We start from the raw sequence: 16,290 nt of genomic DNA, 5'->3' as shown, positions 1-16,290 counted from the left end.
CAAACGAAAATGAAAAGTCAACACTTTCTGCAAAACAAATTCTGCAGTTTTTATTTTGGGAAACAACTGGCAGAAATAAATATTTTGACAGCATCAGATGTTCAGTTTGCACTTATGGTTTTCCTCTTAATATTCTAGTTCCAACCACAAATAAAATATTTGGATAACTTTTTCTTAAAAACACAAACGAAACTGCTATGTTCCTACAAAAAGTTAAGTTTTATCAAAACCACATTTTGACAGAAAACTGCTGTGGCTGAAATCTCTTTACAAGATCTTTCAGGAAAGTGAAAAGTCACTAATGTCTGCTTGACTCAAACACTGAAGATCTCAGTCTCCATTTCTTTGTATTATCTCAAAACTAAGGAACAGTATTTACAACACTAGAAAATAAAATGTAATACATGTAGCTCCTCACTTTGCTTAAATTTTAAGGAGAGGCTACTACACAGATCCAGTAAGAGAAAAAAAAAAAAAAAAAAAAAAGATTTTTCTCACTGTACCACTAATATAAAGCGAAGTTTAACAAAAATACGGGAACTAAATCTTAATAAATTTAAATAATGAATAAACTGTTCTTACAGCAGGAGACCCAGGAAGCCCATTGCTTCTTCTTCCTCACTCTTCCCTGAGAACACATTGCACTGTGACTGTGACGAACACCAGCATCAAGCAGAGGTTAAAAGCACGCACGTAGGTTTGTAGTGCAGCAATTACCAGGATTAATTGCTGGAGGGGACAGACATAAACCTTGCCTCAGAGCCCACACAGCCTGGAGTCCTAGAAACCAGCACTCAATAAAAGGGAGGGGAAGAGGAGAAATGCGTGGAGGTTGCTCTCACAAGACATAAAAGCAACTACTCAGCATCGGGACAGAACCGCAAGCAGGGGAGGCTGTGCTGGGGAGCTGGAAGAAGGTGGCGGACACCCACCAGAGCACAAAGCCTCCTGCACATCCTCAGCACCACAGCCTCAGCACCACAGCCACCCCACAAGAGGGTGGGGTTGGGCTCGGCACTAGTGGCTGGTGTTGCATTATTGCTGCCCCTCGGGTCGTGCTGGTGAGCTCTGCCTTTGAATCTCAAGGGCTGGAAGCCCAGGCACACACTTTGTTAATGGAACCTCTCCCTTCTGGTGTAACCCCATTAACCCCTAAACCAGGAGGTGAGCTCCTTCTGCCATCCTGGATAAGAGGCTTGATGTCCTGTGTTAGTAAGCCCTTAGTACGTATACAGCAGTGGGCTCCACACAGCACCAGTGGAAGCAGCCCTAAAAAGCAGCAGCAGTAGGTCCACGCAGCAACATCAGTTTGATCTGACCCAACCCGACCCCCACCACGATGCCATCCGCCTCCCAGCTGTACCTCTTCCAAGACACAAAACCCAGCGTTGGTCCAAAGACTCCACAATTCAACCTATTCCCCCTAGAAATACTAAGGCTCCAGCTGTATTACTAAGGCTCATAGCCCTGCGGGAGCATAACGCTTATTTTAAAGCAGATAGGGTAACATATCACAGGGCTAACTGCAGCGAGGGAGGCAGAAGGTGGGCGTTAGGAAGTCCTGCTCCAACCACACAGATAGCACTGCAGCTGGAGCAGGTCGTGGGAAGAAAACGTGGAATTACCAGCAGGTCAGTTTGTAAGAAGAGTTCAGGTGTACTGACCATGATTTAAGGCGGGTACAGAGAACTGAGTGATACCTCTTCGTGAGTTATCTTCTGATCTTTGGGGCTTTTATCAGCTGCACTTATTCTCTTCTCTCAAAGTAATGGGTTGCAGACTGAATATTTTAAGACTTAAGTGAAACTTGAAATACTAAATTACAGCTTTATAGAATGCTTTTAGAATAAGAATGAGAACACTGTTAGCGGGAATGTAAGCATTCTTAAACAGGACTATATGTGTACCAAAAAGTTACCTATTTGCAGCAAAATCCAAACCAGACATGAGGTAGTAGTTGTGTGTTGTCACCTTTGCTGACAGATTATAACCTACTTCACCTTCTGCTTTTATAGTTGGCATCTATATCTTTGCATCCCTCTCTCTTCATGTATTTTAATAGACACTTACGGGGCTTTTTTGATATTTCATTTGAGATGGTTTCACTTTGTCAAAACAATCAGACTAGGTGCCTGCTCTTGCTCCGTCAAGAGCATCAACTGTTTTGTTTTAACTAAATATTTTGTCTTCCTGCCAGCAGGGAGTCTTTCTACTTGGTCAAGGACAAGATTCCAGCCAATTTTTTTTTTAATGTGAACAATAAAAAAATCTTGCCAATATGGCTCACTTTCTCCCTAATGTAGGAGGTCACAAATTTGGTCTAATCATCTGGCCGTTTTCCCTAGAACTCACAATGTTGGTTGCAGAGACAGGCTTCAGTCTTAGATACTGTGCTAAGGAGGAGAAGCAGCCTCTCAAGCTAATCAGGCCATTAGTGCCCTGCTTTCTTGCTGTCTACTTTCTCAAAGCCTGATATTTTCAAGAAGATAAACTTATTATTCATAGGGCTATTATCTGGTGAAAAGAGAACATTCAAATTACGGACTCGTTATTTGATGTAGATGCACCCTGTTGATTTTTAGGAAGTCACATCTCAGCCCAGCAGCCTCCTTGCTTCACGTGGCTCAGCTTGTGCTCTGTTACCTGACAGCACCTCACCGGAGCATCCTTCTGTCGTGAAGAACATTGGTGTAGCACGGATCGAAATTAAAAAGGGACCACACACGTTAGGTACGTATCACATATCTGATCAAACCACTGGGACATCCAAGGGGAAAAAAGGTTTCTGTTTTGTGCAAGAACTTCATGATCTTAGGTATTATTCCCTGATAAAATCAGATCAGCATTTGACAATAGCTAAACATATTTCCAACCCATTTCTCTAACTCTGCCGCAGATCTGTGTGTTCCAGCCTGGCAGCCCTTGTGTGTGTCACTGCCAGGGACTGACTTGTCTCCTGCCTTTTCTGGGGGTTTGCTCTCTGTTTGACAGATTAAAATTACAGCCAGTTATGTTGTCAGGTCGTGGCTTTGTTCACCTCTAAATAACCATCGTAAGACACATCGCTCACTCAGACAGCCCCGAGTCTTAAAAGTGACCGGGTGCTGGCAGGTGGGGGGAGATTCGTTGTAGATAGAAACAAAGTAGGAGGATTTTGCTTTTCCTTCGGAGAAATCACTTCCAAGGAGGAACTGGGGGAAAAAATATAAGCAAATAAATAAATAAAGTATGACAGAAAGCCTGAGATGGCATTGAGCAGGGGACGCCAAATGAATAAAGCTCTGTAGCTGGGAAAAAGCAAGCAGCCAACAAACAGAACTGCACATGCACGTGTGCACGTATACATCTGTATTTGTGGCCACCCTCGGAGCGTATAAACCCTGCTGCCACGAACCACAGCCCAGTGACCCCACTGGTGACTACGTTTTAATAGCCACCATGCTTTTCAAAGCATCACAGAAACGCAATGCACTCCGTAAATGCTAACGCTGAGAGAGCTATCACATTTTGACAGAAAGGAAGCCGACTACAAGAAAGCTTTTTGCCTCCCTTGGCACAGGACCTCTCATCACAAGCATCCCCAGCGGTATTTCCCATTGTCGCAATGACATCTGCTGGAGGGGATGGGGTTGAGCACGGATTTCGCTGTCCAGGTGTTAACACTTCCAGCACCAGCAGGGCTGGTGCAAATCCTCGTCCTGAAAACTGGTGGAGGAGTGAAATGGGCAGAAAGCAACATGTCAGTGTTATTGCTCTATTTTACACTCCCTCAAGAGACGCGCGATAAAAAAGAATGAGAGGAAATGATTCAAACCTCATCTACTATGTGTAAATAAAAATGACCCAGCCAGATATTTTTAAACGATTAGCTGAAAAGGAAATGAACTTGTTAAACATCTCTTGAAAGATATAACGATCGCTAACTTTAGAAGAATACTTAGCTGTTGCACTCCAAAGATACGTAAGTCCAAAACAAAGGTTTGTTAAAATAAATGAGATATTAGAAATTGGTTATGTAAACCAGTATAAATTGAAAAGAAAATATATGCAACATTTTTACATTTGAGATGTTTAATTTTACTCACAATAAAAATACTGAATGTTTACATGAAAAAAAATAGTATATATTCTTGCTACATTTTCACTTGAGGAGTTCCCACTGTCTGCACAGGGCAAGGCAGACATCAAGTCCATCTACTGCTCCCTTCCCTTCCCTTCCCTTCCCTTCCCTTCCCTTCCCTTCCCTTCCCTTCCCTTCCCTTCCCTTCCCTTCCCTTCCCTTCCCTTCCCTTCCCTTCCCTTCCCTTCCCTTCCCTTCCCTTCCCTTCCCTTCCCTTCCCTTCCCTTCCCTTCCCTTCCCTTCCCTTCCCTTCCCATGGCCAGATTTTGCCATGAAGCCAAACAAAAATAGGCCTTTTCAAATAAATTTGCAGCCTAGCATAGCACAAACCCAGACTTCAAAAAAAAAAATAAATAAAATAAAAATAAAAAGAAGAGTCTTTAACAAAACAAGGTTTTTTGTCTCCTGGAGTCTCCTTTTCCTTGGAGTGTAGGAACAGAAACAATAACAGGGGCCTGCAGATGAGTGGGTGGTCTGAAATTTATGAATTCTTCAGAAAATTCACAATATACAAAGTCAGGAAATTTTTCCATAAGAAGGAAATTCACTGGGCTAACAGAGAGGGGTGAGGACAGAAGAATAACATGAAGTAATCATTGCAGTTGGTATCCTTGATGAGAGGAATGTGGTGGAAAGCAAGAGGAGAGGAAACAAGACCTCCAGGGCAGCCAAACGTGGGGCTTGGAGGGCAGGGCCCTAGGGTTTGAGCTTGGCAATAGGCAAAGGTACACTCAGGGACTCGTGTGCTGAGCAGCTGCTCCATGTAGGAACAGGTAGGAAGCCTGACATGCCCTCTGCCCAGCTTCCTGAGCACGCTTGTCCTGGATTTCAGGCTGCCTAGAAATCAGAAGAGCATTGGCAAAGCAATTTGGCAGCAGATGGCTGCTGCTAAAAGAAGACATCTACTGCCCAAGGTATTAGGGTTGGCAGGCCAGAAACATGCTGTCAGTGCTTGGCTGCTCGGGAGCGAGCTGAAGGGTGGGGGTCACACAGCTGAAAGGAGAGCACTGCTCCCCCGGTAGTGATGTACCCCTGCTAGAAAGGGAAAAATTAAATTAAAATTAAAAAAAAAAAAAAAAAAAAAAAAAAAAAAAAAAGATGTTTCAAAAGGTTTTTACAAAAGACTTGTTAAAAAACTCCACTTAACCAACAATTAAGTTAAATCACAATATTAGGGAAATCATGGATATGGCATAGGAAGAAGACACGAAAGGAAAGAAAATACTCAGAAAGTGTTTGTGAAATATGGGAAAGCAGCTTCTTAGCACTGCTGTGCTTGAAGAACGCCTCTCACCTCAGTCTGAGCAGGTTTCTTCCCACAGCCCAAGCCTCTGGCTATCACCTTTTCTTTTTGTGTGTGTGTGTTTGTGCTGAAATATGATGCTTCTGCCTTCAGCCAGGGCCCTGTCTGCACTTCCCAGACCATGAGTTATGAGTGCCCTCGTCCTTCACACTAACTATTTCTGTTTTCCCCAGAATCAATGACAGCAGAAATGAATGGCCAGCTTAAACTCAATTATCTTACACTTGCATATGAAAGCCATTAGATAAAGCGTATCTCTAAAACAGTGAAACTGTCCACACCACACGTACAATTGTCAGGCTTGCCATCCTCCTATCCAGCAGGACTGGATTTGTTTGAATTTCCTTTATGACCCCTCTCCCCTTGCCTCTGCCAGTTTGTCTCCACGGGGAGCTGCTGAGAGGTGATCTCCCCCTCCTGTGTCTTCTCAAAGGGTTTACAAGTGTTTCAGCTCTGTTTCATATTCAAGGTCTCAGACTGAAGTTTGTTTCTCCTTGGAGGCTGCGTGTCGTGCCCCTGAGTCTGCTGGCTTTGCCTGTTATCTTTTTGCTGTGAGCCTGGCTGGTCTTGTGCGGGCACCAACTGCACGGCCTGCGCCTTGTCTGCTCTTCCCTCAGCCTCAGGCTAGGCCGGAGAAGATGGGACACCCAGAACTCAGCCTGTACAGATCCTGTTGTCTCTCCCAGATGCATATCCTTCATTGGCTTGTTGCATCCCAGTGCTGAGTTTTATTACTTCTCCTCATTTTTGTCATTTACCTGCTGTAAACGTCCCAAACCACCGTCTTTCACACCGGTCAGATCACAGATCAGCCTGTGTCTGACTGTGGCTGCACAAAGACCACCAGGAGCACTGATTGCTCATCTTGACTATGCTCGTGTCAGCCTCAGAAGTCCGCCTTGGTAATCTGCAAATACCTCATTGTGTAACTTCAATGAAGATTAGGACTGAATATTCTTACGGTATCAGAATTTCTCATACAAACGTCAGTACAAAAATCTGTTTTGACCGAACTATAAGAAGTAATACACCTTTTTTTTTTTTCCCCACACACACATACCACAAAATATCCTGTTTACTTACCCACCATTTCAGCACTGACAACACAACCTCCTGGGGCGGACACAACTTAAGGGAGAACTGTTGTGCAACCCCCGTGCAGCTGCCCTGAGCAGTGAATGGGACCAGGACATCCTCGTCTGGGGCAGACACGGTCTATCAGAGGTAACTGCCTGCACCAAAGCTCACCCCACCTGCCCCACTGTGCTTCGGGCACAGCAGCATTGTTCTGGAGGCCGGTGCAGAAGCTGCAGGAGATAAATTTGCCCCCCCTTTCTCCATTTCCATGTTCAGTTTCCTTTCTTCTCGTGAGAACAGAAACAAAAATAAGCCTTTGCAATCATCGGTCGCTGTTTTGAGCCTGACCTTCTGCAGGGCTGGCTCTCTGCTTTGCTTAGATCTCTGTAGCTCAGGATCTATGCCAACAGATTTAATGTTTTTAGACACTTGGCAAGACCAAGCCAGAGGGGATGCATCTTGCAAGACTAAGACTCTTTGGAGCAGCCCTTGCAACACCATAACCGTGCTTCTTGCTGGCCACGTAGGGCCTGCAGCTCCCCAGTAGGTTTCGCAGTTCCTGCACTGCGGGACATCGTGTTTCTTGGTCCCTTGAGACACAAAGCCCTGTACAGGCTCATTTCTGTGATGGAGTCAGTGCAGCCAGCCTCTCACCTGCTGCAAGCATCACTTGTGTGGCAATGCAGTAACACTGCTGCTTGACAGGACACGCCAGGGCTGCACAGGGCAGGGAAGAACCCAACCATCTAAAGAAAGCCTCGGGAGGATTTCAGATAGGTTAAGTGAGCTGTTCCACTGACATTCATCCAGCATACCACCCCGAGCTGGACTTGTGGTTTTCCTAAGTGCTTACATCTCCGATCTGCAGCTGTTCACAACAGCATGAATCTGGCCTTGGAGCTGACGATCCTGTGGCTTGCAGGCAGGAGGGGGGCAGTGAGAAGCGTTGTTTATTTTGGATAAAAGTGGGTCGGGGGCTGTGTCACAGCCCCCTCGGTGCCTGGTGGAAACTGCCCTGTTATATCCATGCAGTGGTGTGTGTGTTTTGGGGGAGACACCAACACACTGCCACAGCCGACAGAGTGAGACACCACGGCGTAACAGGCACTGTCTGACCTTTACATATTCATAAAGGCTTTTATTAATTTGCTTGGATTCTAGATTATTTTCTAAAGCAGCAACAACACACGCTGCTGAAGGCAGCAGCTCTGTTCCCAGCATCCCAGCAACAGGCACTCAGTTAACACTGCCTGGGCTGGCATCCAGACAGACCCAGCGCTTCTCCCAAGCCCTACCTCGTGCCCCTATCTCTCTCTGTCACCTCCCCTGCCACCCCACCATGGGTTCCACTGTCTGTGTGCCAGGGATCCAAGGTCTAGCTCTGATGCAGCCCAGCTGCATAACCTTGGCTCAGGCTTCTGGGAGGATTGCAAGGCCGCGGCCAAGCGCCGTGAGGTCCAGGCAAAATAAGTGAAGGTAAAATTACAGAGGTGGGTGAAAACTCGGTGAAAGACTGGGTGAAAGACAGCAACCCCACAACTCTGATCTGCTCCAGAAAGCAGCAGAGGCCAGCCCACCCCATCCTGACTGGTGCTGCAAGGACTCTTTGCTGCAAGGACCCCCTTTTGAGGGGACATGAGCATGTGAGCTCTGGTAGCTTGTTAAATCCCAGCTATCTTGCATGTGTGTGAGCCAATAAATTGTTGCTTTATACTTTTAAGCTGTGTTTGTCCTGACTGCAGAGACTCTTTACATATGGCTAACTGTGCTGGAACCTAAGAGGATCAGTTACAGTCAACTGCAGAGCAGCTTCCCTTAATCATCATTAATCATTGTTTCTTTCAAAACCAGCTTCTTCCTACCCACAGAACAAATATTTAGTCAAATGAACATGACAAATACGTCAGCATCATTCCAAGATGGTTCCTCAAAGCTCGTTACTGCGAGCAGCCTCATTAGCACCGAGTCTCGCTGCTCCTTCAGCAGTCATTCGGAGTCCAGGCTGCTCCCAGGCCCTACAGATCTCCCTTCTCTGTGCCATAAAACATGTCCAAAGCATCAGCCCAGTGCGTGTCCGGGGAGAGAGGAGCTAGAGGGGCAAAGTATTTTATTTTATTTTCTTCAGCTTGATGCTGGAATGACTCATTTTTTTGTACAGTCTCTTCACTTGCCAACTAACCAGATTTCCTGAGCCTTTATTACTCACCAGAGCTCATGTGAATTCTCTTGGGAGTGGGTGAAGTTGGGCTTAGTGTTTATGCACGGCACATGCATGCTATCCCAGTGACAAAGAGAGCAATAGGACCAATTCTCCTAGGTAGGGTGGAACAGCAGCAACAGGAGAGCATTGCAGCCACACCACGGGCCTGCTGGCTGGGCGTATAGTTCCATACTCCCTGAATTTCATGCATCAGGCCATGCAAAATGATGTTGCTCCTCCCAAAATAAACCATACCACTCATTTATAATTTGTGAGGACTTCCATCACACCTGCAACAAGCAAGCTCTGACATATATTTAGCCCTTCTCAAAGCTTTTTCTCCTTGCATTACCTCTTGGAGTGGGAAAACTAGAAACCAGTGCAAAGGGGTTGAAAACCAAAGCCAGCACAAAGTCCATGTATGAATGGAAATTTGTGAAAATTTATTCTATAATAATATTTTCCTAATACAGAAATGGACACAGAAAAAAAAAAAAAAAAACAAAAACAAAAACAAAAACAAAAAAAAAAAAACAATCCACAGAAGTCTGTGCGTGCTACTATCTTGCTCACCATAATCCCTAGTGAGCTCTCCATCCACCTTGAAGTTCCACTAGTATCAACCCTCAGAAAGTATCTTTTACATCCAGGCATTCAAACAAGAAGTGTTTAACAAGGAATAAAAGTTTTACGAGTTTTAAATGATCACTGGCTCATGCTTCTTTTCTTAACATAACCCAGAACAAGCTATAACTGAGCTGGCATTTTAATCTCCGTGTGCTGTTATTCTAACTTTTAACATCAACAAGCCAACAGTAATGCTTACTGTCATAAAAAATCAAACAACAACAACAACAATAAAAAACAGATTGCTTCTAAGGCCATCGGGCAATTATGTAAGTATCACCATCATGTTTATAACTGGGTATTTCAGATGAACGTACATGACTTTGTTCCAAAGGAGGTGCCTCCACCGCACGTCTCTTGAGGATGACTCATGCATTGTTTTCTTGAAGGCATCCCATTACAGGCAGCATTTGGAAGGGAAAAATGTGATTTGTTTAAAAATATATATATAGAACTGCAATCATGTGGACCGGTGGGGTGTAGAGGCTGCGAGTTCCTCTGAATGATGAGAGAATCCAGCATCACCAGGAAGGCAGTTCTGCTATTTCCTAGTTTCTGCTACAAAAACAAAACAAAACAAAAACCATGTTAAAAGTGTGCCTCCGTAAGGGTTTTTCCCATGTGTTGGCAAGCCTGTCTTTTGTGTGTGTGTGTGTATTCAAAGAAGAAGCAATTTATTTATTGGCTTATTCAGGTAGAAGAGATTCAGGAATATCCCTTGTTCATTGTAGGCAAATCAGTAAAAGCTATGAATTGGAACTACTCATAGCAACTTTTTCTGTTGATGAGATCCAACATTTGGGAGCCTTCCTTGGTAGGTGTGATGGCAGCTATGCTCAGCTGTTAGAGCTGTGCTCCTTTTCTGTACCTCAGTTCAGCTGAGGGCAAAGCTCACAGAGACGACAGTAATTCAGATGGAATCTCTCCCTGGCTTCATTGTCCCTGCATTGTCCTGAATGTTCCTATTTCAAAAAGAGAAATTTAAACCTTTCAAATTCATGTTGAAAATATTCACATTCAAGAAGTTTGAATACAGACTTTTACTGGAAGGGCAGATAATATTTATTATTTGTCTGAAAACACATCTCTGAACTGCTGAAACCTTAGTTATGGAGAGACTGACACCCTCTGTAACACAAGAAGGCAGCGTTACTCATTGAGTTGGACTTTGCACAAACAGCTCCACTACTCCATGATCTTGTTTCCAGCTCTGAGGCTAATGTACTGTGAGCTTTAACAAGTTCAGCCACTGGAACACACACTGCCAACTTGTGGAGTGGATCTTCTAACACTGGAGCCATCCTCAACAGGAGATATCGAGCTGCAGCTAATCCTTTTCCTTCTGGGTTTCTCCCAGGAGAAGACTAGATCTGAGGAGGAGAAGACAGCATCTGGGGGCTCTGGTTGCTAGAACATACTGAAAGGCAGAAGGTGCTTGAGGGAGACAGGTGCTAACTATAGCATGTTGTCACTTTAAGGTTATGGGATCTACAACTCCCTGAACAGAATGCAGGTTTTAGTCTTCATCAGGTTTGTGCCCACTAACTTCAAGTATGGAAATCAAAAAAGCTACTTCTTTTTTCACACCTCATTCCCCTGTGAACTTCATTTTTTTTATCCTACAGTTACTATGACCTTGCTGCAAAATCTCCCTCAGCAGGGCTGCTTGCTCTTCTGACCCATGGACAAGGAAGTCCTGGGCGTCTGCAGGATCCAAGAGCACAGCAGGACGTGCAGGATCCGCTGTCCCAGCCCCTGGCCAGATCCCATGGGACAGCCTCGCAGGGCACCAGGACAGCAAAACCAACCCAAACACTGGTGTGCCGACACACGCTTGCCATGTTCTGCTGCTCTGTTGACACATTATTACAACCCACACTAGTACAGTTACTGATCTGGCTTGGAGACACATACAAATATTATTTTCTCCTCGAGGAAAGGGCAAAGAAGTGAATTGGGATAAAAGTATTGTAGGCAGCCTAAATATTTATCGTTCTCCAGAGTGGAAAAGCTAAACTGAAGGTCTGGAATTAGTGCCGAACATTAACAAAAAAGAAGAGATGCATTCAGAGTAGGGCAGATGTTAATGACTAAAGGGCTTTGTGCAGCGCATCCTGTGGCAGAATTAACCTCATCTCACTCACCGGCTGGGGTCAGCCAGACAGGGATCTGGAGTCCTCTGCTTTCCTTCTCGTATTGCTTATTTTATCTGTTCCCAAAAGGAGATTATTTTCAGAGTATTTACAAGCCTGTGTCACAAAGGCCTCCTTTGGCTGGCCCTGGTGATAAATCATCCCCCAACGAGCCAAGATAGAAGTGCTGACAGCGAGGAAGGACCGCCGCCTGCCACAAGGCACGCACCAACCTGGGCTGCCAGGACCACGCTGCCCTCGGTCACTCCCCCATCCTGTCCCAAACCTCACCACTGAGATCCAGATGCGTTGTGTTACAATGACAGTGTGATTAAATTGCATGAAATTCACCCAGAGAGGGCAGGGGGCATCTGCCTGCATCAAGTTTTGGGTACCCAAACTGCTCTCTACAGTGGGGACCCTAAAATTGGAGGCACAGATGCTTGAAACAGAGCAGATCCCATCCCAGCACAGTGACCAGCCATACTGGGGTCACCTCGGCTCACCCCGTCTCCCAGGGCAGCCCCACTCTGCCTGCTCCCTGAGGTGGGAGTGCCACTTTCATTTCCTGCTTGGGGTAACACGCAGCAAAACTTCAGCAGGTACGTGGTCTGCAAAGAGTCACTTCGTCAGCTGAGGCTTTGCTTATGAGTTATTTTGTGGTCTGGGGTTCTCAGGATAACCAAGCAGGACCGTAATCTTTAACGCAAAAAGGCAAATAAACTAACTTTCTTACATCATGTAAGAAATGATGTAAAATTTGCTTTCTTACAAGCAAATAAAGAACAAACACCTTTTAGCCTCTCTTTCCTCTGCCTTTAAAGCTCTGATGCATCAGGCACCTACCAGAAGAGAAAATTTGCAATAGCAGGGGCTGTTGTAAGCCACAGTTCACAGAAGTGCAAGTCTGCCCTCCATTAAACTGAAGGCACGAGTCTAAACCATGACGGGGGGAGGGAAAGGAAAAATTGAAACCAGCGCTGAGACAGCCTTAATTCAAGACAGTAAAACAACTCTCTGAGCCAAGAAAGCAGGAGGACCTCTAATAAACTGATTAGGAAGGAGTACCCTGGAAATAATTCAGACCTGAGAAAATCCTTCAGACAGAATTCCCCCCGTGCTCTGGCACAGCTCAGAAGGACTCACAAAAGGTGGCACAAGATGTCCTTGCACAGAAGAGGCTGCTGGCAGCCAGTAAGAGCATGCTCCGAAGAAGATCAGCGAGAGTTAAAAATGTACCAGTCAAAACCAGAATGCTGATTTCAGCAGAGTAAGCCGTCCCACTGCTCCGGAGAGAGCAAGGAAGTAAATGTTATTCGATCTCCTTAATGCATGCAGTAAGGTGTCCCAGCTAATGGGGTGATAAACCCACCTCATCCTTGAAGTTTATGCCCCTGTGAGTGTCAGTGCTGCGACTTGTCCTGGTCCCCCTTCTGCCGTAACACAGTTAAGGTTTTCACGTGCAGCTGTACTGCAAAAAAAGAACTCATCTGAGGTAAATGAAGAACAACCTGGAGGTTTTTGTTTTGTTTTGTTTTGTTTTGAAATATCTGGGATGGGTTAACATAAAAAGAATCAGAAACATTACAAAATTAGAAAGCTTTTTGCCACTTTGCTAGATAATACACCTGAGACCCACACGTGGTATGTTGCGGAGGCAAACCTGCTGATAATCCCTGGCTTAAAACCATCCCCCGTTAAGTGTCTGTTTTCATCTTTGATGTCATATTCCCATTCATCCAGTAGCATCTGATTGGAGTGCTTGTCATTTATTTTTTTGTTCTCTGGTGTGATGTGTTGGCTTGTATTTCTCTAACCAACAGAATATCAATTGATCACAAACTCAAGAGAGCTGGCTTTTAAAGCAGTGTGTGTTAAATATATAATTAGAGGATCATCTGGGCGATCTTTCTCTCTTGCCATAAGTGCCAGCCCTGCTTCAGCCCGCATACACTTAGCAAAGCCTGTTGCCATTCCCTAGAGCCACGGCTTTCTATTTGTCTCCACTGCTTCATCAGGACTGTCGGCTCTTCGCACAGCAGCACCCCTCAGGTCCATCCGTCATTCATGTCACATAAGCAGAAGAAACTTGACCTGCCACAAAAGCCAACCAAAGGCATTTGTATCTTTCACTACAGTGCTGCCAAAAATAGAACCATAATACCGCTAGGCATCACTGTAACATCAAAGCTTTGGGAGAGGATTGCCATGCTTTTGAAGGGAGGTGGCCTGGCACAGGACGGAAGGGCTTCTCTCCTAGTATCCTGATCTCCGAGGGATGAGAGCTCCCTTGGGATCCACCATTTCATGGTGAAATCAGCACTGCAAGTTGGCATGAGACATTCTCCATATCCAGCACAACTCCCTTCTTCCCCCTCACTTTCCTCATAAGACCCCCAACTCTCCTCATTCTCCCCACCTTCCCCAACATACCCACTTTTCCCACAAGAGGCAGAGGCTGTGCTGGTAGAGGAAGGGGAGGGTGAAAGTAGCATTTCTTCATCTGAACCGAGGAGTAGCATGGGGGGAAGGGTGAGTAGGCCCAGGCTCAAGATAACAAGACATAAAGCTAGAATGACAGCTCTATCTATATCATGGCAGTAGCTGCCATCATCACTCCAAATCATGGTGAAATAAGGTGTTATCACATACATTCAGATTCAGAACTTCTAGTCTTTTACTCCAGTCTTCTTTGCCTTCTTTACTTCTAGTCTTGCTTTGTGAATTGGAAAGAAAACAAGGCAAAAGTGAACAATCACCATTTATAAACAGTATATAAGAAATTATTAATGCTAGCATGACAAAAGGGAAATTAATCTGACCCCAATGTCAAAGCAGCAGAAGAGCATCCTGCTGCAAATATCCTGAGTTTGTCTCAGTCTAGCAAAGAGTTGAACACAACCAGTACTCAGTGCCCTTTTGAGTCTGTACCACAGAACCAGGCCCTCCTAATCTTCCAAATTTCAGCATAACACAGATATTACTTCAGCTTCTCAATGGAAACATTTCTACCACGCTGTGGATTAGAAATTATTGGATTAAGCAAACAATGCTCACAAAAACATTTCAGAGTATTCAGCTGTGCTGCACTAACCCCGTTAGCAGCATTAGTTCATCCCTCAAAATACAATTTGATATACTTTCAAAACCGCAATAGACATGATACTTTGTGCCAGAACAGTTATTTCCCTGTCAAACTCATAAATAAAATGCACTTTAGAGAAGAGTATAATCCCTTTCCGTTTTTAATTTTAACCTCAGTTTGTGAATCAGAAGATAAGACATCATTAAACTGTTAATGTTTGTAGAGTGATTTGAGTATAACAATGTGTTTAGATGAGACACGACGTATTATGATGCTTTCACTTGTATTAAATTCCCAATTTGTGTTACAAACTGCCCATTTCATTTAAATGATTTGAATTTAATTTCTCAGATTTCACGAGGAGCTGACTTCTACTTTTTCCAATTTCCATCTAAAAATTCTGAGTAAGAGATGCTGTCCTGAGATTACATGATTTTCTGCCATCACTCCAAGATTCTGGTGTCTTAGAAATCTAGGACATTAATATGTTTTTTTTTTTTCTCATCTTGACATGTTCTTCATTTGTAACTTTGTATATTTACACACAGCAGTGCATGTATAAACACAGGTATACCCACACATAAATGCTAGCTGGTTTTCATCAAAAAATAATATAGGATTTCACCTCAGCTAGGACACTTACTCATAAGACCATTTAAATTTAAGCTAAATGTAGAATTTTCTTTCTAATACAGCATCCAGGCTGCTCGTGGTGATGCAGCTGCCTTGATATCACGCTCTGCTCCCCACTCATCACCACTACTGGAACAGCCGGACCTCACCGCTCCCACATGCACCCTTCATCTGTGAATATCTCTCATATAGTAAAATTTGTAAAGCCAAGTGTGTCAGTGCATTTATTTCAATGAAATAGAGGAGGTTTAGGTTAGAAATTAGTAGACATTTCTTCTGAGAAAGAGTAGTAAGACATTGGGACGAGTTGCCCAGGGAGGTGGTGTCGTCACTGTCCCTGGGGGTGTTCAAGGAAAGGCTGGACGTGGTGCTTAGGGACATGGTTGAGCGGGTGACATTGGTGGTAGGGAGATGGATGGACCAGATGATCTTGGAGGTCTTTTCCAGCCTTTTTGAGTTCGTAATCCGATGATAAATGCATTACAACTCTCTCCTCAGCACACACAAGCCTGAGCCTTGCTGCCACCTTGTCAGAGCAAGGCAGAGGAACTTCAAAGCAGGAGCTGGTGTGGTCTCCATGCATGGGATGAAACCATTCACTCAACACTCACAAATGCACACAACTACCACCAGTCCCTAGAACAACACAGCTTCAAAACCCCTCAGGTGAGGAATTGAGCATAAACCTCTAAAAACAAGCCCTGACCTGGGCTCTTGGGCGAGAGGGATTCCCTGGAGGTGTTCAAGCCCAGGTTGGATGAGACCCTGGGTAACCTGATCTAGCGGGTGGCATTCCCGCCTTATGGCAGGGCAGTGGGAGAAGATCTGTGAGGTCCTTTCCAACCCGAGCCATTCTGTGATGCTATTTCCAAGGATGGGGCACCCACAGCTCCTCTGGGCAACCTGCTCCAGCGCCTCACCACCCCCAGAGCAAAGAATTTCCCCTAACATCCAATCTAAATCTCCCCTCTTTCAGTTTAAGCCCATCACCCCTCGTCCTATCCTTACACCCCGTGCCAAAGGCTCCCTCCCCAGCCTTCCCGGAGCCCCCTTCATGTCCTGGCCGTTCCCCTTCCCCACGCCCTCCCCAACCCTTTGTTAACCCCAGCCGGG

The 16,290-nt window shown here is 45.0% G+C and overlaps 1 long non-coding RNA gene across 3 annotated transcripts in view; it reads right to left on the bottom strand.

The window, feature by feature from the left end:
• Positions 1-9,182: 9,182 nt before the first annotated feature.
• Positions 9,183-16,290, bottom strand: part of LOC140001594 (uncharacterized) — a 7,240-nt gene continuing 132 nt past the window's right edge. Inside the window, exons 1-3 of one of the 3 annotated variants that reach the window (XR_011806965.1) lie at positions 13,412-16,287; positions 12,832-12,930; positions 9,183-10,289 (exon numbers count right to left, since the gene is read on the bottom strand). This is a non-coding gene — a long non-coding RNA (uncharacterized lncRNA). Of the gene's footprint in view, positions 10,290-12,831; positions 16,288-16,290 lie in introns of those variants that run through there. The other 2 variants (XR_011806967.1, XR_011806966.1) reach the window with 2 other exon arrangements.

Source organism: Anas platyrhynchos, chromosome 2 (assembly GCF_047663525.1).
Source record: "Anas platyrhynchos isolate ZD024472 breed Pekin duck chromosome 2, IASCAAS_PekinDuck_T2T, whole genome shotgun sequence".
Classification (NCBI taxonomy): domain Eukaryota; kingdom Metazoa; phylum Chordata; class Aves; order Anseriformes; family Anatidae; genus Anas; species Anas platyrhynchos.
The sequence above is the reverse complement of the archived record's forward strand: the minus strand, read 5'-3'. Positions and strand labels throughout refer to the sequence as shown.